We start from the raw sequence: 23,993 nt of genomic DNA, 5'->3' as shown, positions 1-23,993 counted from the left end.
AAATTTCTATTTGGGATTGCTTCATAGAATCACAGAATGGTTGGTGTTGAAAAGGGCCTCTGGAGGTCATCAAGTACAACCACCCTGCCAAGGTGGTCACACAGGAACATGTCCAGGTGGGTTTTGAATGTCTCCAGAGATGGAGACTTCACCACCTCTCTGGACATCCTTTTCCAGTTGTCTGCCACCCTTAAATTCCTCCTCATGTTTTGATGGAACTTCCTATGTTCAAGTTTGTGCCCATTGTCTTGTCTTACCACCAATGAAAAAAGACTGGTCGCATCCTCCTGACACCCACTTTTTATTTGCAAACATTTATGAGATTCCCCCTTCAGTCTTCTCTTTTCCTTACTAAAATGACCCATTTCTCTCAGTCCTTCCTTGTAAGATAGATGTTCCAGTTCCCTAATCATCTTTGTAGCCTTTTTCTGTACCTCTCCAGCAGTCCCTGCCCTTCTTGAACTGGGAAGCTCAGAACTTGACACAGCATTCCAGATGTGGCCTCCCCAGAGCAGAGTTGAGGAGGAGGAGAACTTCCCTTGACCTGCTTGGCACACTCTTCTTGATATAACCCAGAATGCCATTGGCCTTCTTAGCCACAAGGGCACGTTGCTGGCTCGTGGTCATTCTGTTGTCCACTAGGAATCCCAGGTCCCAGAATTACAGAATGTTAGAAGTTGGAAAGGACCTGCACAGATCATTGAGTCCAACCCCCCTGCCAAAATCAAGGTAGTCTTCACAGGAATGCATCTAGGTGGGTTTTGAAAGTCTCCAGAGAAGGAGACTCCACAACCTCCCTGGGCAGCCTGTTCCAGTGCTCCGTCACCCTCACTGTAAAGAAGTTCGTCCTTATGTTGAGGTGAAACCTTCTCTGTTCAAGTTTTTGTCCATTGTTCCTTCTCTTATTACTGTGTACCACTGAAAAGAGATTGGCTCCATCCACTTGACATCCCTCCCCCCCCCGATATTTATAGATATTGATCAGATACCCTCTCAGTCTTCTCAAGACTAAATAGTCCCAGGGATCTCAGTCTCTCTTCATAGAGGAGGGTGCTCAAGTCCCCGAATCATCCTCGTGGCTCTCTGTTGGACTCTCTCCATCAGGTCTCTGTCTCTCTTGAACTGGGGAGCCCAAAACTGGATGCAGTATTCCAAGTGTGGGCTCACCAAGGCAGAGTAGACAGGGAGAAGAACCTCCCTAGACCAGCTGGGTACACTTCTTGAGGCATCCCAGGATACCATTGGTCCTCTTGGCCACAAGGGCACATTGCTGTCCCATAGAGAACCTGCTGTCCACCAGCACTCCAAGGTCTTTCTCCATGGTGCTGCTTTCCAGCAGTGCAACTCATAACCTGTACTGGTGCATATTGTTATTCCTCCCCAGATGCAGGACCCTGCACTTGTCCTTATTGAACTTCATAAGGTTTGCTTGCACCCAGCTCTCCAGCCTGTCCAGGTCATGTTGGATGGCTGCACAGCCTGACAGGGTGTCAGCCAACGCCCCCGGTTTTGTATCATCAGCAAACTTGCTGAGGGTACTCTCAATCAGCTCACCCAGGTCGTTAACAAAGATACTGACAAAACTGGACCCAGTACTAATCCCTGGGGAGTACCACTGGCCACAGGACTCCAGGTTGACTCTGTGTCACTGATGATGACCCTCTGAACTCTGTTGTGGAGCCAGTTTGCAACCTACCTCACTGATCGCTCATCTATGCCACATCTCCTGAGCTTTTCTACAAGGATGTGGGAGACAGTATCAAAAGCCTTTCTGAAGCCAAAGTATATGACATTCACTGGGCTTCCTTCATCTACCCATTTGGTTGTGGTTTCATAGAATAAAATGCTATCAGTTTAGTCAAGCAAGATCTCCCCTTGATAAATCCATGTTGGCTATTCCTGATGACCCTCATTCCTTCCATGTGGTTAAAGATGACCTCCAGAATGAGCTGCTCCATCACTTCTCCAGTGATTGAGGTGAGGCTGACTGGTCTGTAGTTGGACTGAGTCTTTCCTTCTTACCTTTTTTGAAGATTGGAGTGACATTTGCTTTCTTCCAGTTGTCAAGCACCTTTCCTATTCTCTATGACTTTTCAAAAATGATAGAAAGAGGCCCAGCAACAGTAGCAGCCAGCTCTCTCAGCACTTGTGGATACACCCCATCGGGGCCTTCCATTCATCTATCTATCCATCTAGTTAGGCCATCATAAAAGGCTATCATATAGGTCAGACATGACTTCCCCTTGATCAATCCATGCTGATTACTTGTGATAAGCTTTATTTCTTCAACATGCTTTGAGAAGGTGCCAAGAACAAGTGGCTCCACGACCTTTCCATGGATGGAGGTGAGGCTAACTGGTTCTCCTTCTTGCCCTTTTTAAAGATTAAAGTGACATTGGTCTTTCTCCAGTCCTCAAGCACTTCTCCTGTTCTCTAGGCCTTTTTGACGATTATGGAGAGTGGTCTAGCAATGACTCCTGCCACCTCCCTCAGCACTTGCAGGTGCATTCCATAAGGGGCCATGGATTTGTGGGTGTTCAGTTGGCTTAATTGATCTCTAACCTAATCCTCTTCAACTGAGGCAAAGTCTCCCTTTCTTCTGACTTCCTCTTTGGTCTTGAAAGCCTGGGACTCCTGAGGGCTGTTCTTAAGTAGTAAAGACTGAGGCAATGGTGGCATTCGGTAACTCTGCCTTCTCTTGGTCACCAGGGCACACACTTCATTCAGCAGAGGGCCCACATTTCCTCTAGCCTTCCTTTTTGCCTCCCACATACTTGAAAAAGCCTTTCTTGTTATCCTTGACCTCCCTCGATAGGTTTAGTTTTAAGGAAGCCTTGTCTTTCCTCAATGTATCCCTACATGCTCTGACAACATTCTTGTATTCCTCTCAAGTGGTCAGCCCCTACTTCCATGTTCTATATACTTCCTTCTTCCACTTAAGTTTATTCAGTGGCTCCCAGCTCAGCGATGCAGGTCTTCTATCTCTCTCTTGATTTCTTAATCTTTGAGATTCTCAGATCTTAAGCTTGGAGGAAATGCTGCTTGAATATGAACCAGCTCACTTGTGCCTCTCTAACATCTAGAGGCCTATTCCATGAGACTTCTGTAAGCAGTTCCTTTTTGACACCACCTGTGTCAAAAAGTTATTTGTCAGTGTTCTGGAGGAACCTCCTTGACTGCATGTGCCTGGCTGTGTTGTTTTTCCAGCATCTGTCAGGGTAACTGAAGTCCCCCATGATAACCAGAGTCTGTGATTGTGATGCTACTTGAAGCTGCCTGTGGAAGGCCTCATCAGCTTCCTCATCCTGATCAGGTGGCTGGTAATAAACACCCACAATAGTGTCTCCCATATTAGCCAGCCCCTTAATCCTTACCCAAAAACTTTCAAGTCGCTCTTCATTCCCTGCTAGGGAGAGCTTGATACATTCCAGTCGCTCTCTCACATAAAGACCAACTCTATCGCTGCACCTTCCTGGCCTGTCTTTCCTAAAAAAGACATAGCCATACATGCCAATATTCCAACCATGTGAGCTATCCCACAACATCTTAGTAATTGCAATGAGATCGTGGCCCTGAGACCACACACACATTTCTAGCTCTTTCTGTTCCCCACACTGCATGTGTTGGTGTATGGGCACTTCAAAGAGGTGGCCAAGCATGCAGGTATTGCTGAAGGAGAGTGGGAGGGTATACCATAGTCATACACAGCAGCCTGCTACCAAAGGTTCTCTTTGTTTGTTTCTGGATCCCCCCCCCCGCAAGGATCATAATAAATCGTCTTTTCTGTTTCATTTGAAATGCATGGCTTTTTGTGTGTGTGCTGTTTTCTTTTTCATTGGTTGGTTTTTGGGTTTTGAACTTTTGTTTATTTGGGGTTTTGTGTGTGTGTGGTTTTTTATAGTGTGTAGGGTTTTTTGTGCTTCTCCCCCCCACCCCCCCCAGTATGATAGCCTTTGCTATTAACCTGCACTTCCTCAGAGAAATTAATCTTGCAGAGAAATGCAGGCAGAATGTGGACAAATTTACCTTGGATTATATAAAGGCAGACTTAGGAAACTGTGTGGGTTTTGATGGTTCTGTTGCTGATACATGGAGGGGGGTGGGGAAATAGAGTAAAATGTATCTTTGTCCTACTCATATACATTACTCAAAGATGTTAATGTAATAGCTGATAAAGAATCTGTGCAGCAGCTGTTGTACCATTATTTCACATCTGAGTTATAGTCCATAGTTACACACCATTTTTTCGGTCTTTTTAAAAGAAAATAGAATTTATGCACCTCTGCCTAGCCCAAAATGTCATCTTTTAGAACAGTAGATCCTTGGTGGGAAATAAAGCAGGCACAGGAAATATTTTTTTTTCTCAGAGTATTCATAGTACTAGCTGTCCTTTCATGTCCTTAATAAACAAGCTTCCCTTATACAGATAAATGGTCATAATACATCATCACTTTAAGAGCTATTTTTCTTTACTTGCTGTGAGCTGTATATTTAAAAGATTACAAGCATGACTAAGATCTCATTAACACTGTTTTTATGTTGGTTTATGCCATTGTCCTTAGTGGCACTGTGCCTAATATTTAAGCGTTTGGAAGTATTAATTTAGTGCTTAAAAAAAAAAAAAAAGATAGGCAGCTAACATCTCATCATTTAATATATTCATTTGGCAGAGGTCTCTTTTTAGCTGAGAAGAACTTGTTCTCTGTGGAGTAAATTGTTTACCAGCCAGCCAGATATGTTTGCCCTAGTGGATATGAGTGAAATGGTCCATCACAAATTTGTGTAACTGCATTAACCTTCTTGACACTGACTAAAAGTTAAGACAAGGATAGAGGTGAATGACAGGAGATGGTGAATATTATATTCCTAAACATGACATTTTACTATGTGTAAGTAGGGCTAGGACTTAAGCAAATGTTATCTAGAGATAAAACTATCTTTTAAATTCTTTTGTCTCTTTTATATGATTCTTGTTAAACATACCAGAGTTTAAAGTCAGGTGGAAATGTTTTTGATTCCATGCTAACTTCTAGTATGTGCTCAGACTTTTGTGTTTAGACAGGTAGAAGTTACATGTACAGGAGAATGAAAAGTCAAATGGAGGAGGGAAAAAATATCTACTACAACCCACTTTATTACCTTACACTAATTTCTTTTTTCTGCTCTGACACACACCAGGATTGATTATTTATACTACATGGTTTCTGTGAATAAATAAACACTGAATTTTAAGTAAGGAGGTATCTCAGCCCAGAAGTAATTTTCTAGAGAAGACTGAAAAAAGTTCGAAGAACTCATTTTTTGTAAGACAGTATTTTGTTTTTATTTGCAAAAACATAAAACATTTTTGCACACACACACACACACACATAATTAGAAAATGATGGAATCTAAATTCTGTCTATATTGTTACATGCTTTCCAAAATCTTTCATTTATCTTTGAGAATTTTTTGGAGGGAGAGAGGATCAAAGGAACAATTGTGTTTTGGTTTGGTTTTGGTTGGTTGTTTGGTTGTTTTTGATTGTTGCTTGCTTGTTTGTGTTTGGTTTGGTTTGTTGGTTGTTGTTTTTTTTTTTTTTGTCTGCTTGTTTTTTTTTTTTTTTTTTAATTTGTTTAAGTTCTGGTTTGGCTTATGTTCTGTAAGAGGGGAAATGGATTTTAGGTACCTAGGCTGAGAAAACACCACTGCTTCAGGTATGCATAAGATGGCCACTTTGGGAAGGAGAGGTAAAGGTCAGAGTGAGAGCCTTATCCAAATACAGAATCAGGATATAGCTCCAGCATTCACAGTGGTAAATGCTTCTTGGTTCTCTGATCTGGATGTAACTACTGTAGGAGTGCAGGAGTCACTCTGGCCTACCCATCATGATTTTGAAGGTAGTGAATTTTTTTCATAGACTGGTACCCTAGAGACATAGGAAAGAATTCTCATTCTAGGTTTTTTAAGTATTGTTACACAACGTGCATTGATACAGGTTTACATACACAGAGTTTGATTAGAGTGGTCTAATGATGAATGCTTCTTTAGGCAGAAATATAAGAAAATAAAAAAAAGGTAACAAATGGCAGGCAAGGAAGAGCAGTGGCAATTGTAGGGAGATATGAGAAGATGGGCAAAAGAGTGACCATTCTCTCTGTAGCAGTAGTTGTTTCCATGAGTGCCTACCATAGCAAAACTATTGGGGTGTGCAGTTTCAGGACTGTGAGAAAAACAACAGCACAAGAGCTAGAGTTTGAGAACATGAAGGGAAAAAGAAAAATGCTTCTATGGAGGCTCTAGAAAGTGGCTTGGGGGGAAGGCTTACAGAGTTGTGGAGTGCAGACCCTTGGCACTACTAATGCTGAAGTGCTAGCATAGTCAAGGCAGAACATGCTAATAACAGCGTTCAGGAATTAAAAATTCCTGTTAGATCATTTACACTTGACATCAGAAAATATAAAAATTAAGATCATGTACATACAGTTTAGAATATTCTAAATACTGACTTCTCAAACATGGAGAGTAGAGAAAATTCCAAGGGTCTTTTTGCTTGTTCGGTGTGCTGTAGGCAAAAGTGTATAATTTCAGTAGAATACCTTTATTTTAAAATTCTTTAGTGACCTTTTCAGCCCAAAAAAGTAAATTTACCTTGTGTTTTGCTATATTCACATAACTGTATTCACATGATTAGAACCAGTGCTTTTTTGTACACTTTCAAAGTATGAGGTGACTTTATATCCACTTATAACTTAGAGTGTTTTATAACATATCCTTTGGAATGAAGTGTGTCTTCTCTTCCTAAGACTACACAATTTATCAAGCAGTAATTGCCATGGTACATTTAGATGCACTATGACTTTGTAAATCACTGAAAGAATTGCTTGATATTTGTATTACCCAGTGCCTCAAGGTATTGCAAATTACAAAATCTAGCCACAGGCATTAACAACACATACAGTGATTGCTGTCATATCTTGGTTCTATTCCCAGAAATGCCACATTCAGAAGGTTGTACTTTGAGGAATGATGTTTCAGGAAGAAGTTACTAAATTCGTTAGAAGCTGAGGTACCTACTTGTTCAATAAGGCTGTATTTTAAAATCCTTGTTGATTACCCTTTGACTATAGTACACAAACTAGGAGAGCTAGGAAGGAATGAATTACATTTTTAAATACACATATTTTAGATACTCAAATGAAACAAAAAATTTATGCTGATATTATTTCTACACCTGGTTCAGTGAAGGTGGCTGCAGTGAAACACCAACAGCCTCTGGAATTCAGGGATTTCCCTACTGGAGAATGAGCATCTCTCTCAAAGATGTGTCTGTCAGATCAATGAGAGCTCTCCCTTTCTGACAGTGCTCTTTACTTCCTAAATCAGGCTTCTCTACTACTAATGTAGCTCAGATGCCACTGGAAAACAATACCATAGTTCATAGTCTATCAGAAATGCAGTTATTTGTGACTCTTCTTTCATTCTAGATATTATCAGATGCTGGCCACATTGGTTGTCTAGTAGGATCACTGAAAGTATGTGCAGACAATTGGTAAAATTTTCCTGAAGTTTCTAAGGAAATACTTTGCTTGAGTCTCCTGTAAGATGACTAACCTTGCATACCACAGAGGTCTGCTTTCAGACTGTAGACAGTTGTGTGCAGATTATTCCATGCTCTTATTGCAATTTCTTGGAAGAAATAACTTTGGAATGCAATTTAATGTTTTAAGGTCTTCTTTAGAATGAGATTAAGCACTTGTGATTAATGTTTTTAAGTAATAAACTAAATTTTAAGTAATTAAATAAACTAAATAAATTAATAAATGTGAATGGAATCTTGATCATCTTATACTATTCTACAGACTACATGCTATTCTAAGGCGTCGTCTGAGACACCCATGTTGTTTCTGGAGCAGAGGTCCCTTACAATGGTGTCTTATGATTATTCCTGTCATACAAAGTTAGAGGTATCATTCTAACTTAAAGGACTGCTCTTTTCATGGCAATACAGTTCGTGATGTTTGATAATTTGTGTCATTTTCAAACACATTTTCCTTATGATGGTGGTGTTGTTGCACATATGATATAGCTTGAATGCCTTTAATAGTCCAGGCTCTAGCCTTAATTTGAAGTTATTACTGCACATACCAGAGGCCTCAATGATCAGACTATTGTTCTTTTTGAAGTTTTACATGCTAGCAGGTTTTTTTCACATTTTGTTGTGGGTTACTGAAACTTCATTCTTCCACTCAACATAGTCATTGGGTGGTTTTAATTGTGAATAATAGAAGCTAATCAGTTATGATAGATGCAGATCGTTATGGGTGAAAGAGTATCTTATACACTGATTATCTGCAAGTACTTTCTGTGTGAGACATACTCTTGGAAAAGTGTGTTTCATAGGATTTTCAATTATGCTGAATTTAAAAGGGGTGGAAAAAATTATAGTTGGCATAGACTCTATTGGAAATATAATGGACGTAGTTCACTGTGGCTAAGGTTATGAACTCAGACTACCGTCTTTTATTTCTTTGAGAGTTTTGCTAAGCAGAAAACAGTGGAGATGGGGGTTGGTGAAATACAGTATAGAACACTTGCATTTAGAGGACTAAGTTCACAATGTAGTCACTGGGAATTTCATAAGTATTTCAGAAGGAAAATCCCCATGTGAGTGGTATGCCTAAATGTATTCAACTGATGATATAAAATCCAAACTTCCAAAAACCACAATGGAAGCAGCAGCTTGCATCTATTCAAGCCTGAATGCTCTAACCCGCAACTTTTTTTGGCATTATGAATTAATTGCAATATGAAAATTTGGAAGCCGAAGACCAGCTTTAGTACTTAAAATCATGGTTGAGCATGTTATATAAATTTAATTAATGACATTATAATAAAAGGTATATTTTACTATTTAATATCTTGGTATCTTCAAACACTGCTGTAACTTATTTACAAAGTATATTTACAGGTTCTGTTACTCGGTTGTGATACATTCCACATATAAAGACAGTTAAATGATTTAAGCACAGATCTAAGAATGCAGCGATTCAAATTGGAAATAAAGGTGGTGTGATCTGCGATTTCCCACAAATGGGATTCTGTGGCAGATTAGCTGGAGACTCATGACTTACTTCTCTGTCTGGTGTTTTCCTAGATGCTGTGACTATAATTTGAGTTGCCCTTGGCTCAGAGAGGGCTAGGGGGCCTCTCTCCTCTCGTGACTAGTTCACAGTCTGGAGCTTGCCCTTGGCTCAGAGAGGGCTAGGGGGAGCCTCTCTCACGTGCTCCATCGCCAGGCTGTAGTCTTTCCGTTGTTCTTCTGGGATTCAGTTCTCTTGGAGCTTTTCCCCTTTTTGCCTCGGTCCAGGTGCAAGGTCTGGGTGCAGTTGTTGCCTGTTAGGACAAGCTCTTCAGCTGCTACTTGGGCAGGATTTGGCTCTTGTCTCTTTGGCGGTAAGAACAAAGCCGGGTGTAGATGGTCTGCTAGGGCAGGCCCTTCAGCTGTTATCCAGCAGCATTTGGCTCTTGTTGCTGTCTTGGTGAGAACAAGGCAAGTTGCCCAACTTCTTGGCTGGTTTAAGTACTGTCCCAAGACAATTAATGCTGTTTGGTAATAGAGAAACCTGATAACTGGCATATCCATAACTGTATGGGGCTGGGGCACACATAGTTCATAGCTGTGTCACCAAGTTATTACATGTGCTACATATTTATCTGGACCATCTGGACCCCAGGAACTGACCAGGTTAGCACATCGCAGGTGTTTAGCTCATGATCTGGGCTAGGTCATGTTTTGGGGTACGATCCTTCAGGACAGACATATATTTCAGTTCTGTTTTAAAATTTTACCCAAGGACACCAGTCAAAAGAATAGCTGATATGTTGGTTATTGCAGTACAGGTCTTTTGGTTCAGAGAAACAGTTAATGCTTTGTCTCATGAAAAGGGCTAAAGGGTTGGATGGGTTTGGATTTTTTCTTAAAACTCATGTTAAAAAGGTTCTATTGGAATAATAATATGCTTATGTATGCAGACATATATTCTTCATATATTTCTTATTGCCAAACAAAAGAGTGCATATATCCACTTGATAATCATGAATGGCTTTGATGAATAGCTGCTTTGTAATAAGTAATTAAAAACAAAACCAAAACCAACCAAACAAAAAATCAAACAAAAAAAACCCCAAACCAAATACATACGCAAACTCAAATTCTAAAAACCCCAAACAAACCATCTGCAGTGGTTAATTTACTGTGAACATCTGTCTTTTGAATGTCAGCTGGGAAAGATTGTTTTTGTGAGGGCACACATTTCAGCTGGATTCTTGAGTGAAGCAGTAGCGTTTCTTTGTGCATAGATAATCAGATAGTGACAATTTCTGTGTGTGCATTTGGAAGTGATTACATAAGAATATAATTTCAAAAGAGTGTGGTCTGTCCTTTCTATAGGATAGGATTTTTCCTCAGTATCTCAAGTTCACTTTCAACTTCAATTAGTTGAGAATATCATTAATAAAATTTGAAACCTTCCCTAAAATAATGAAACATTAAGAGCTTCATTGAAAAACAACAATAATCTCATGCCATGATGTCTTACTGTTCACTGAGGAGATTCAAAAACTGAGTTACTAACTAAAACCAGCTAATGGCTCCAGCAAAGGCATTTATCACTTTTCCATCTATGAGTCTTGGACATCTTAGGCAGTTTCAACAGAAGAAAAAAAAAAGAATGAAAAACAACTGTAAACTGCAATGCTTTTATGTGTAATAGGGATTATGTATTAGTGGAAGGTTTGGTGTATTTGTAAAAATTTTAATTGGCTGCTAGCATGAGAATGTCTTTCTTAGCATACTTACCTATAGTGATTTTTTTTTTATATACAAATAGGCAATTATTTTTTGAAAAAATACTAACCACAACATTTGCAGTTTGCAGTGCTAATGAAAGACAAAGATTTTATTGCTGCAGTGGTTTGACACCAGAGGGGTCTTTTGAGGTATTAGTTTTTTGAAGCTTTTGAAAATCAGACCACTTAAGCTGCCTGGTGTGAGCTTATACTTTATCATTATCCTCCATATTGATATTGACTGCACATGTGTTTCTGGAGGCTGTGTGTAGTCACAATAGTACCTCCACAAATATTTTTCAGCAATCTTTGCAGCAATCTGCAATGGGTAACTCCAAGTTACTTGTAGAGCTGGACTCAGGACACTTATCAGTACAGACATGACAACGCTGTTCAGTCCTCCAGGTGCTGGGTGCATTTTGCTCAGGCAGAAAGTCTTCTGACATTTGCCTTCTGGGACCTCAACTGCTGCCTTTGCACAGCACTGCAATGTAATATGTGATATACTAATTTGATCAGAATTAGCTTTTTTTGTGTGGTGGTAGGACCGAACAGGCCCAACACAAACCCAGACAAGTCCTGGTATGTCCAGACATGATGCCCCTCTCCCTCCTCCCTCCTGCAGGAGTCCAGGGAAATGCATGAAAAGGACAAAATAACATGCACCAATAAGTCTGGTAAACAAAGGGACATATTCTCCCTTTAAGATTACAGAGCACCTGCACTGGCCATGCTTCTCCTAAACCAGGCCTATGTCTTCGCCTTTTATGGTGACAGCCTGGCAGAACCCCATTTCACTGGCTAACTGTTTGCTTGCTTCTGTTGCCCCTTTGGCCCAGACTGAGTCTCAGGCAAGTGATAAATACAGGACAGAGTGTATCTGCCTTGCCTTGCCTTGCCTTGCATGAGATCTGGAGGAGAAGCCATGAGCCCTACCATGCAAGCCTGAGAAGCCAAGCCTTGCTGCCTTACAATGTGAAATCCGTGCCGTGCCCCATTTTACCCAGGAAGACGCACGTGCCCTTCGCAGTAACGCGTCGTAAAAGCCCAGGAGCTGACAGACGTGTCTTGCCAGGCAGAAAAACAGGATATATGCAAAACTTCAGGACAATCTGCGGATCCTGCGAAGAAACTTCAAAAGCCTTACTGGCTAACATACAGCAACAGCAGCCCCCTAATTGGGTGAAAGTAAGTGAGTAGTTTATTGACTCCTTTGTTAAAGATTCTTGTTGAGTCTCCCCCAGTGGTCAAGTGTCATATTGCGCCGGGGATTCTATTCCCAAGCTATTTTTCCGGTTTGCTTAGAATTGTTAAAATTGTTAAATATTGCCTACATATTGTACATTCCCATTGTAAATATATATTCCAGCTGTACACCAAACTTATGAGTGAAGTTTTGGCATTTTTTCATATTAATAAAAGGTTATTACTATTGTTATTAATATAATATTTTCCTTGTTAATTTTTCATAAATCCATAACCATAACACTTTATCTGTATAACACCAGCTATGTCATCAGTTCTTACAGCTTTTTGAAATAAAATGTGTCTTCTGATTTGCAGAATGGAAGCGGTTTTTCTCTTGTGCAAGAGACCTCTAAAATATGCTTTATGCTGTACTCAAGACCTTGTGATAGTTATTCTGTCTCAACCATTATCTTAGGTGTAATTTATAATTTTCCAGTAGTAGCTACTACTAAGTTTAGTTACCTATGTCCTGTCAGAATTTCCTCCCCAAAATTTTGTGTCCATTACGCCGCAGCTAAATATGAGACAACAAATATGAGGCATGGATACGTGGACTACTGCTGATCTGATGAGGACTTCATTGACTACAAACCACTCTGGATCAATCTCTTCATTTCTGTTCAAAGAATGTGTAGCCTTTCTTCAATTTTGGAAATTAAAACACTAAAAGGCCAACATATTCCTAACTCATTCACTCCTGAATATTTGTTTTCTTTCAAGTAGCAGCAGGGCAGAGAAAAGCAATTGACTTCTCAGTCAGGTAAGTGAAAAGAGAATGGAGATAGTGGATTCATGACAAACATAACTTTGTTTTTGATACTACCTGTAATCAACAGCACATGATATAACTACTGACATTGCAGGCAGAAGACCTGAAGCCAACTGAGCCTTGAGTAACCAAGGTCTAGCCAAATCTGGGAGGTTCTAAATAGAGAAAAATGACTTTATATATACCCCTACAGTAAGAGAAATCTTTTGATTTTTGACTTTGATGGGAGACAAGAGAGGACTTTGGGAAGCTTTAGACTCTTTAGCAAATATTCCAGGACACTGGAACCATTTTAGGCAACTTACACAGTTTCCTGCCCTGGGAAACTTAAGGGCCTTTATTATTACTGTTTGTTTTATTAGCATGTTAAATTAATTATTCTTCACTGTCTGGTGCTAATTTTGGAGAATTCTGAATCTAACAGATTCAGTTAGTACATGGAGTGGTTGATTAGTTGAGGATTGAGATAATTCAGTGTCAGGGACTCATGCTTCTCTGTGGGCGTTCCAGGAATCTGTCATCACTCTTAACCTTTATCAAACATTTGCTACATGGTTCATTCAATACAATAGAATTATGATGAATGATTAAGTTATAATTAATTAATTCAACTTTCTACATACGACTTAATTCTTAGTAGAAACATTAAACAAACTCCATTTATCGCATCAAAAGGATTTAGGGCTACATTTTCACTTGTTATATGTAACTTAAATCAGCCTCAAGTCATGAAGTGCAAGGAAAGTGGTTACTGTCAAGGCAGGATCCTTTCTCATTTAGTTTCTCCATTCACTCCCAATATGACACTAATACTGGTAGCAGCTGCCATCGTTGTTATCTCACATTTTGACTGTAAAAAATTGTACACATGTTAAAATACTTGCTTTCTTCTATACTATGATTATGGGAAATTGCCGAAATTTCCCTAAAACAGCAAGAAAAGTACTGCCCAGATAAGCCAGAATAGAATTTAGAGGAAGAAAGACTTCCAGCAAAACACTTTTCTCCTCATTGAATTTGAGGGAAATATAAAGGAATGTTTACTATAAGTTTTTCGTTAGTTTTTTTTTGTTGGTTTTTGTTACTGAAGTAAATTCTAACTGTATTCAGGCCGCAGACTGGGGTAGGATTTGGAATACTTGGGGCAGATTGGTCTATGGGCAGGTGGGGCCATGATCTGGCACTGCTCTGTAGTCTCTTTTCCTCCTTGCTTCCTGTTTACTCACAGTTATTTTATCTGTTGGAAGGAAACCTCACATATGTAAAAGGGAAAGAAACTGTGATTTTACTAGGAGGCCTTGTGATGTAGACAGCTGTTGAAATGAGGTGCAGAGGAAGGGAGTACAGAACTATTCAGCTGTAAACTTACAGGGGCTCTCATAACAATCATGTGAAACAGTCTTGCAAGTTTTGAATGTGATCCTGATTGCCATCTAGCTATGGTTGCCAGAGAGAGACTTAAGTGCTTTTGTCTTGGCAGGGAAGCTAAAAGAGGTATGAGGGTATCTGTTCTGTTTGATGTCAATGAGTTCTTTGTAGTGCTGGAGGAAGACATCTGTTTCTTTCCTTGTGCTGACTGTGATTTTCCATTAGTAGGCAGGTGATTTTGTGTCATGATTTGTATCAAATGGGAAAGAGTTAAAGTAGGTTTTTTCCCTTGCCTCTTTTGAGCACAGAACAACCCCTGGAGATACACGACTATAGCATTTCCTGTTCCACTTGACTTGAATCAGGCTTTTTCTCAGTTTTGCAGAAAGATATTCACTTGAGATGTGGGATACTATAGTTCAAGCCGATCATCAGTTGCTAATATCAATTAACAATGCTCCATAAGAAGAAATAATGATCTGAGTAATGGGTGAAGTGATTCACTGCCATGAATTAGACATAACCAAACACTGAACATATGCTTTAACCTTTACAACAGGAGCATGACTTCTTTGAGTCAGGCAAGACTAATTTTGATGGCATATTCTGTTTTTCTCAAAAAGGTACATATATTTACAGATCACAGAGGCATAGAATGTCTGAGTGATTGAGGTTGGAAGGGACCTCTAGAGATCATCTTGTTGAACCCCTCTGCTCAAGCAGGGATACCTACACCTGGTTGCTCAGAACTATGTCCAGTCAACATTTGAATATTTCCAAGGAAGGAGACTCTAACCTCTCAGAGCAACCTGTACCAGTGCTTGGTCTCCTTCACAGTGGAAAAAAAAGGGTTCCTGATATTCAGAGGGAACCTCCTGTGTTCGTTTGTGCCTATTGGCTCAGGTCCTGTCACTGGGCATCATTCAAAAGAACCTGTCCCTGTCCTCTTTGTATCCTCCTTTCACATATTTAGAAATATTAAGAAGATCCCCCTGAGCCTTTGTCTGCCCATCCATCCCAGATGTCATCGGCTTCCAAATGAGGATCTTAAGGGAAGCAATGTGGAAAGCCATACTGAAGTTCAAGTGGACAATATCTGCTGCTGTCTTCTCATCTACCAGTCCAGTTGCTTCATCATGGTTGTGCTGATTTGGGGCCACACAGATCCTCTCTTGCCCCGAGAGGGTCAAAAGAATGACATTCACATGAATGGATTGAAGAGTGATGGAAAGTTTAAATGGAAAAGCAATTGGTGAAACTACAAAAACTACAAAGCATAGTGACAAGAACATCCCGAAGTGTACAGAGTCCCTTACATAACACCCAACTCTTCCCTTCTCTCCACCTGCGGGTGGTATACCTGAGGGTATACCCAAAACCCCCAGGGCTCTTTCTTCCCCCTCCCCCCCCCCACTAGGCTAGTCTCAGGCTGGCCAGATCTGAGACTGCCCCCCAGTTTCTCTTCCTGGCATTACGCCTTGAGATACTCCCCCACCATTACCCGATAGGGAAGCATCTCCCACGGGACCAGAGAAGGAAGAAAGAGGAAGAGAATGACTTTGCAGATGGGCGCAGGATTTCTGGGTAGAAATATGCTGTTTCCTGTGTCCACTTTATTTGGTTGGGACACTGGAGGTGTAACTTACGTGGCAGTAACAGAAGGCACCCAGCCTAAACTGCCACAATGGTTTATCAAGCATGACCTGCTCTTTGTAAATCCATTCTGACTGCTCCTGATGACTGCCTTGTCCTCCATGTGCCTTGGAAACATATTCTGGGATTGCTTCATCAATACTTGAATGTTAGTTTTTTTTAGAGACTGCTAAGATGGTGCTATCAGTTTTTTGTTGTACTTTGAGCTTGTTCCTCTCTACTTCCCAATCCTCTCACAAGTTATTTTTGTCACAATAATGTTGTTCTTCACTTCTTCTTCACCAATTGTTTTGAGACAAGTAAGGAGGCTGGAAAAATACATTTCTTACAGTTTAAATTATGTGGGTTTTAGTCCATAGATCTATATAGAATGTGATTATGTCTTCCCCCTACTTGGAAGAAATGAATTATTAACTACCTTTTGGAAATACAAGGGGCAAGTGATAGAGGAGTTAAAATGGCAAGGTAAATGAAAGGGAATTATTTCTAAATGTCCTGAGGCCATAGTCCAGTGATGAGCACTGCTGTATACTTATTACAATTTGAAATATATATTTTTACCTGATGATTTAATGCAAAATGCAGACAGATGGAACCAGTACCCTCATTGCCCTTTGTTCTTTCATTTCATTTTTAGGTGCTCAATTATAAGACAAGTTGCTGTGTTAAAAGTTCAGTTAGGTAATCTCAGATTTTAACAAAGCTTGTAAAGAGACTTAATATCATTCATTTTACCAACAGATGTACTTGGATAAAAATAGTATGAGTTTCTGTATGCAGATGACCGTCTCCTAAACGGCTGAAACAAAGCAGTAAGCTTTACTGAATACTTGCTAGCGACACATGTTCTGAGCATTACCTCCTAAGGAAACATGTATACAATTCCTTTCCTTTCACAACATAATAAATCAATTAGACAATTTGAGAGGCAGCACCTCTGTGGCTGCTCTAGATGCTAAGTAGATCAGTCATATAAAAATATGTGAAGATAGGCTATAATAAAAATCAGGGCTTCTCCAAAGAAACATGGAGGCAATAGCAAGATTCACATCTCTGGAGTCTGTAATTTTGATTGCTTATCCAAGTTAAGAATTTTAGTGCTTAGGATTATCTCGGAAGTTTTAGGGGTTTTGAGTGGAGAAACAGGAAAAGTTTCAGTAATAGAAGAATGTTTTAGAACAATTCAGTGGTAATTAGTTGCTTCCATTCTTGTCTGATTGTGTGAATTTTTTCTGCTTCAGTGATTGGTGGGATATTCTTTGTGTGTGTTTATTTGCATTTAATCCATGCAGTATCAATGAAAGTATCAGGGAAAAACATATCATGAGCTTAGGAGATGTGGATTTTGGTGATTCTTTTACAGGTGGAATGATAACTTCTGCAAGAAAGATGTGGTCCTCATGTGTCTGTCATTGTGGGTCTGGTTAATGTTAGATTTTTTTGCTTGAATTTATGAACCTGATAGCATTGTATCATGGCGTCATGGGAGCCAGGAGTATTAGGGGCTCCCCATGGGGCAGGGCCCATCCCACCTGCAGCCAGGAGCAGGGCAGCCAAGGAACACTGGGGCTGCCTTAGCCCTTGGAATCAGCCACCTCCTGGGGAAGGATATGCACCAAGTGATCAGGCCTGGTGACCCATAGTGGACATGCTAAACTGAAAGGTTTTCTGTGAATGTTTTGGAAATGTAGTATAGTTGGGTTACTATTGTTGGGTGTGATTTTGTTTATTAAAATTCTAATTTTATTCTGTAGAACCGAGAAACACTGTGAAGGTGAAAATGAGTAAGAGCTGAGTTTTCAAGAGAAGGAAGTCTCAGAACTTCTGGTGATGTTGCTGTCTGTTAAATTGACACTGAACTGGAATACCATCTCTGTAAATGCCCTATCCTTTGGAATGATGTTTAGATAGTACATGAATGAAAATTTATGCAACTAGATATGCAAAGTCCTAAGTGTAGATATTTTGATGTCTGGGATTTCAATTTCTCTCACCTTACACTGCCCTTTTTTGGGGAGGCTATGTGAAAAATAGCTTAGTGGCTTATATTTTGACTGTGCATTAACGAACAATGATAATATCAGATACCTCAGTTGTATAAAATAAAGATAACTTTTTCAGTTATGAGAGTGTTCCAGTGTTTGATTTTTTATTGCATGTATTTTCAGTCAACCCAGTATCTCTGGCTATGAACATTTTATGAAAATTTCTTTCTAATTACCTAGGCTCCTAAAAAGTATCACATGGGAGAAAGGCAGAGACATTTATGAGTGCTTGCTCATGCACAAAGCAGCATATATGATTTCATCAAGGGTAACTGTAGTACTAGTAATAACTTGGAAGTGACACAGACAGTCAACATTACCTGGAGCATAGCAAGAGCCTTCCTGTAGTAGCTATTGAAGTGCCTTTTGGTACTTTTTCTTGCTGTCAGTTTCAAAACCACAGAAATAGTATTGAAAGGCCTAAGGAGACTTAACTGCATACCTGAAGTAAGGACTGAATAGGTGATCTGAACTTCATGCCATGGGGTGGATTATTCTGTCTTCTATTATCTGATTCCCTATCTACAGTCTCTGAAAGCTGTACCTTGACAAGCTTGAGGGTTATTCTGTGAAGCTCTTGCTGTTCCAACTGATCTTTAATTTCAGGAGGTCTCAGCATGGTCTTGAAGCACTCTTTTGGATTCTGTTCCTTTGACTTCAGTTTTGTCGTCGTCTTTTTTTTTTTTTTTTTTGGATTGGTCTTTTGCCCTCCCTTTTCTGCTATCTTTCTCCTTTAGCTGTATATTGTTCTCCTCTTCCTCCTCCTCCTTAATCTCAGGCTTGGCCTTTCTCTTATCCCTGATTTGAGAATCAACCTTTTCTTTTGACACAGAACTGGCACTGTCTTCCCTTCTCTTTGACCTTAGATTTAGCCTTTCTTATGTCTTTCATTTTTACTATGTTTTATTCTACATGCTTTCTTGGCATTGCTGCTTTCTGGCCTGGAGTTCCCCTAAGGGGATTTATTGTTCCATTTACCATTTAGAATTTCTTGACATGGCAAATCACTTTCTTCTGCATCATCAGCATTTCTCTTGTGTTATTGCTGTTTTGGGCTCAGGCTTTATGAGTTTAATTCTTCCTGACTTCTCAGAGCAGTTTGCAAATTCTTCAAAGATTTCTTTTGTCTTATTTTGGTTTCATTCAAACAGAGTCTAACATCTGTGTTTCCAGCCTGCTTTTTTTTTTTTTTTCTGTTGCTTTGTTTTCTGTTGATTTTTATTTTTCCCCTCAGCATTTTTTTTCCCCTGGAATTTTTCAGGTTTTTGACCTGTAGTGTTAATTTTTAGGTTTGTTTGGAACCTCATTTTACTGAAATTGTCATCCTTTCAGGCTTTAGATTTTTGTTGGCGTTACAAAAATCTTCTAACTTTCTAATGAGATGTGTATTATATGCTAGTCAAATATTTACCCTCATTCATTCCTCTGATGAATTTTTCATCTGTCTTTTTTGCTGTATCACACATGATATCTTTTTTTTTTTTTTTTTTTGATAGGCAGTTTGTAGTGATTCATATATAACCCACATGAGAAATGACTCTGCATTTTGCTGGTCTTATTAGCAAAGATTCATATCTAAATACTTTTGAAGCCAAGAAGATTTTTCAATAAATATTACTGCTTTATGGAAAAAATAGGGACCTCTGCAAGCTGCCCTCATGCCTTACAAACGCTGTCATTTCTCCTCCCCAGACTGTATCCCAAGTATATTCAGCCTTTATGTTTCTGTGTTGCTGTTCCTCTGCTGGTGCAGTCGTTTGCAGCCCATTTTCTCTGAAGAGCAGCCTCTGGTTGTCATTTGTGTTAGTCTGTTCCACCTTCTTTCTCAATTCATTACTTATCTCTTGGGATTCTTCTTAACCCTGTAGACCTTGCCAAACATTCATCTATTCCTGTTATTTTTCTTGTAATTTCTGAAGCCACATATTCTGTGGGATATTTTAATTGGTTGTGGTTGAGGATACAGTCTCTCACCTCTGTCTTCAGGGAGTGTCAATCTCTTTTTTTCCTGTTTTCTCTGAGTACGCTACCAGAAAGGGGTAGTTATGGTACAGGAAGGAATCAAGAGCAAAGGCACAGATAGGTTCACAGGTTTAACTAATTAAAGCAGAAATAGATAAAGCAGAGAATCATGAGAAAATCATGAGAAAACTACTATGTCAGAGGGACAAAGAACCAACATAGGTTCCACCATGTCATTCCGATATGCTGGGAAATAAGGAATACAACTCAGAATATAATCATTCATTCATGTGTGGATAAGAGGGTTCCTGTCTTACTCTGGTGTGCTGCTTTCGGTTAAAGTTGAGAGATGACTCCTGAGAATGGCAGTGTTTTCTTATTGCTGAATTTCCTCTCTATAGGCAAAGAGTTACTGTCCGTTTAGCAAAGAAGTTAAATTTGACTGCCTTTGCATTATTTTATACTCCCTAACATTTTTAAGTAAAGAAAATAAGATACTACCAGCCACTTCTTAGATATGTGGTGGTTTTTTTTTAACTCAGTTTGTATATGTTAAAACCATTGTTTGTTTTCTTAATTAAAGCCCACATTCTTTGACTTATGCCTTCTGCCATTTAGGATGCCTATTTTTTCCTGCTAAATACAAAGGAAGCCTGAGGTCAGATTTTGTTATTTAGCTTTCAGATACCTGAATTAGGGAAAAAGTTAATTTCATTTGCACATCCCTAATACTTCTCTAGCTGGTCTGTGTCCATTTCCTGCTGTGAGATCTGACTCTAGCTGGCTTTCCTTTTCTGAACAGCCCTCTCCTCCCACACTGTCTGGTTGAAATAGCATTATCTGCTTGTGTGATATTCTGACTTCTGGGCTATTGATGCTGATAGAACATCACAGAACTGTACAGATGCATTTACCCATTGCTTAGTCAGTTCTTGACTATAAAAGTGAGGAGAGCTTATTAAAATGTTCAAAAGAAAAAACTTGATGTGAAGTAGAATTATTCACCTATATCTGGGTATTGCCAATAGCTGTCAGATTTTTGAGATAGTTGGAGAGTATTCAAAGCAAAGCCAACCAATATTTTTATGAGACAGATATATTTCTCAGGTAAGGGCTGATGTAATTATGTAAAAATAATGACAGAATGCCAGTTTTAGTTCCTTGTTATATCATCTATCAAATCAAAGACTGTTGTGGTAACTCTTAGAAATGAGCAAATTAAATAAGCTTAAACTTTAAACATTCAAAGTAAGATAATTAAATCACCATCAAATTTAAGTTATCTATGAGTGTGTGAACCGGTGAAAGAACCTGTTTTAGACTTCAGGATTATATGCTTAGAAGGACTGCCAGATTCCCTTAATATTTTAATTGAAATTTTACAATTTCTTGAGGAAACCAGTTGTCACAAATATGAAGATAAAATGACACTTAAAAAAAAAAAAAAAAGGAAAACAGAATTAGGCAACATCTATGTTTTTGTCTTTGAATTTAACTAATAGTCTTTTAAGTTGTGTGCCAATGCTTTTCGGTATAGAGGATGCAGTATTGGCAGTTGGGGTTTTTTTTGAGTGTGATTGCCCGTTACAGAGATAAAATCTAAATAAGATCTGTGACTGGACTAGGGCAGTTTACTAGAATATGTGAAGTCTAACCTGTAATCCATTCATCTGCAATTAAAATCCATCTGGCAAGGACAATTTGAAGATCTGTAAGACAAACGGAAGGTGAAAATGGTAAATGCATAGGTACAAAGATAACTTGTAAAACCTAGTTCACAAATATCACTGTCTTAATTTTTGTGCTTTAAAGATGGACATTATTTTGGTGCTATGGAGAGAGACAAAATACAATCCTTATGCTTAACAGTAAAGCCTAGTTAAGTTTTGTTCTCTTCCTGTAGCAGGAATTACACTATAAAGGTTGTCAAAATAAAGAAATGCAAAATTTAAATAACTGAGATGGGAAGCTGTGTTCACCTTAGTGGATTTTCACTGTCCAGCCATTCCTTAAATCCTTCTTTATTTCTTATAATCCACATTTAATCACCTACTACTGTTGGAGAATCGGAATGGCTGTCAAAGTCTATGTGAGCAAACAAAATCTCCAGTAAAAGTGCCACTGTCATGTGGAGAGATTTAAGACAGTATTGTAGCTTGGCATAAGGATTGGTCAAAGCTTCAACATCTGATTTCTCAATGGGAGTGCATGAAAAGTTGTAGTGTTGCCAGGTTTCCACCATAGAAAGTATCCAGATGGACACTTTCACAGTTTAGCTACAGTGTTTCACACATTCCTTATTCATAAAGAATTTTGCTTTGCTTCCATATTCCTGAACTACTTCTTTTCAAACATATATTCAGATAGCCATTCGCTGGTATTTATTTCTAATGTACAATGATAATCACCATCTTTACACATAATTGAGGGCTATGTTTGCAGCTCTATAAATGATTTAATTGCACTTACAGGGAGTGATTTAGCGGGGGTGAGTCAAAACATTCATGAGAAAGTGTTATGCAGTGTGATTTAGACTGCAGAATCTGCCAGTAACAAGTAAGTGTTAAAGCCGGATTTTATTTACACTGTTAATCTTGGTTAAAAGTGAAGTATAAAATCTGATTGTTTTTTCTTTAAATTATATGAGAAAATTTTCTGAAATAATACATGTAGTGCTGTATTTCTTGGTATCTTTATTGCAAAAAGCTGATTTGTTTCGTAAAATACAGTGTCAATACTGAAGTATTTGAAATATAGGGTCCACAAGTTAGTATGATTTAGAATATTATCTTAATAAAGGAGCCTTATTCTATTTTCTATCATAAGTAGAATATTACTGCAACTTCTAAGTGTGTAAACTAATAACTTCACAAGATAAGTGGAGGATGGAATCCTGCTAAGCTGATAGTGATGTTTAGGCCATATTAACAAGTTAGATGTTTTGGTACTAATTCTCAAGACTGCAGTTGCCTCCCGAGGCTGGATGACTCTTGAGAGAGAGGCAAGATAGAACCACTGGACAAGAACAAGATAAGGTCATGGGAGCTTTGCTGGATTGGCACTGGCTAAGAGGGAGTTTTGACACTAAGTCTTGCCAAGCGAAGGACGAAGAGAAGCAGCTGCTACTGAACAGGAACAAGCAAGATTAAGCTACTGAGTCATCACAGATGAGGTGGGGCTGCCCATCAAGACCCTCAGAGCAGCTGTCATTACAAAGAACTGGCAGTAGATGGTAATAGAGATTGTGGAATAGTAATACGAAAACACGTAATCCTTGAATTTGCAATATTCTAGATTAGGAAGAGTTATGTTAGACAGTTTATGTAGAAATCATGAATATGCATGTCTTGATACTATAAAAATTTTATTTGTTCAAGTGGCCAGTGGTACAGCCTGTAGGGAGAGATCCTTCTGTACCCCAGCACTGCAATAAAGAATACCAGCTTGACAAGTCACATCAGCTGTCGAGTATCAATTCTTCATTTCAGTACACAGACATATTTAGAGATAATGTGTTTGCATGCATGTATGTGTATAGATAAATGGTTTATGATGAGGGTCCATATCAGTTTTCTGGAAGTCATATTGGTTCTTACATGCAGATAAACTCTGAAAGCCATATAAGTTTGTGGAACATATTTCTTAGTTTAGTTTGTAGTGACTCTACAGTGTTAATAAGCACTGTACTGTAGATAAATATGTGATTCTTCAGAAATAATAAATTTGATTGATGTGCCAGCAAGCTAATAGAAATACTTGCTGGCCTCACATTTTACCATGTAATTTGTTTTGAAATGGTATTTTTCATACCAAGTGCTTCTCTGTGTTGAACAGCTTAATGAAAAGAAGAATAAATTATAGAAAGTTATTTAGTACTTTGAGATACAAAAAACTCCAAAAAACAAAACCAAAAAAATATTGCAAACAATACATGAATTATCCCTGAAAATGTGTGCAGCTATAAATGCCATAAAATCAGCTTTCCTGTCGAGGGAAGAGAAGTATTTCAGCTGATGCAGTCTTGGAATCCATGGAAATAACTTGAAATAACTTTCTTAACACTGTAAAGGTTTTAGTTTTAAATTGCAGTTTCTTAAGATAGTCCTAAAAGAAAAGAC

The sequence above is a fragment of the Indicator indicator genome, chromosome 1 (assembly GCF_027791375.1).
Source record: "Indicator indicator isolate 239-I01 chromosome 1, UM_Iind_1.1, whole genome shotgun sequence".
Lineage (NCBI taxonomy): Eukaryota > Metazoa > Chordata > Aves > Piciformes > Indicatoridae > Indicator > Indicator indicator.
This window is presented reverse-complemented; position numbering follows the sequence as displayed.